Genomic DNA, 760 nt, shown 5'->3' on the forward strand with positions numbered 1-760 from the left:
CTCTAGGAGCATGAAGGCAAGCATTCCCCAAAGATGAGAGCTGGAATGCAAAGTTGTTGTACTGTCACACTGTGCACCCCCCAGCACAGACAAAGCTGCTATGCAGTTCTTGTTTTGGTATCAGTTTATCGTTTCATCACTCTTGGAAGGTTGGCTGCTGTATCAGGTGCAATTTCTCTTGACAGACAGAAACACAGTTATGAAACACCACCTATCACCATCACATACTCTCAATTAAGAGAACTGGGCCTGGGGGCAATAATAAGTCTGGAATTATTTCACAACTTGATTTTACTCCAGGAAATAAATATTCCGTTCTGCTATTCTTTTGTTCTTCATGAAAATGTGGATTTTCATTTCAAAATTAACAGAATAAAGAAGACAATCAGTTTCACAGTATAAAGCTAAATTGCTAATGTGTTGCACTTTTACATTTTGCAGCATGCCAGTGATCTTTTCTGTTGGAAACTGGATTATATAGCATATACTTAATAAATAAATTTCCATGAATCTAAATTCCTTGTTTCATTCCACCTTCTACTTAATTTCTCTGAATAAATTAACTCTTGTTCACTCAAGCAAAAGTGGTTGTAAAGCACACAGCATGTTTATGAGACCGCATTGTACACAGTCAAAGCTCTTCCTTCCCTTTCTCTTTCCTTCCCTCCACACACGACTCAGGAGGAGAAAACAATGTTCCACCACAAAAGTTGTTGAAAGGACATAAACTTTACAGGGAGAGAGAGTGTGGATGTGCAGC

General features: G+C 38.6%; 1 long non-coding RNA gene across 1 annotated transcript in view; it reads right to left on the minus strand.

Moving 5' to 3' along the window:
• The window catches only part of LOC108447490, a 12669-nt gene that overhangs the window by 8909 nt on the left and 3000 nt on the right, over nt 1-760 (minus strand). The gene's annotated exons all lie outside the window — the stretch shown is intronic.

Source organism: Corvus brachyrhynchos, unplaced genomic scaffold (genome assembly GCF_000691975.1).
Source record: "Corvus brachyrhynchos isolate BGI_N302 unplaced genomic scaffold, ASM69197v1 scaffold86, whole genome shotgun sequence".
Classification (NCBI taxonomy): Eukaryota; Metazoa; Chordata; class Aves; order Passeriformes; family Corvidae; genus Corvus; species Corvus brachyrhynchos.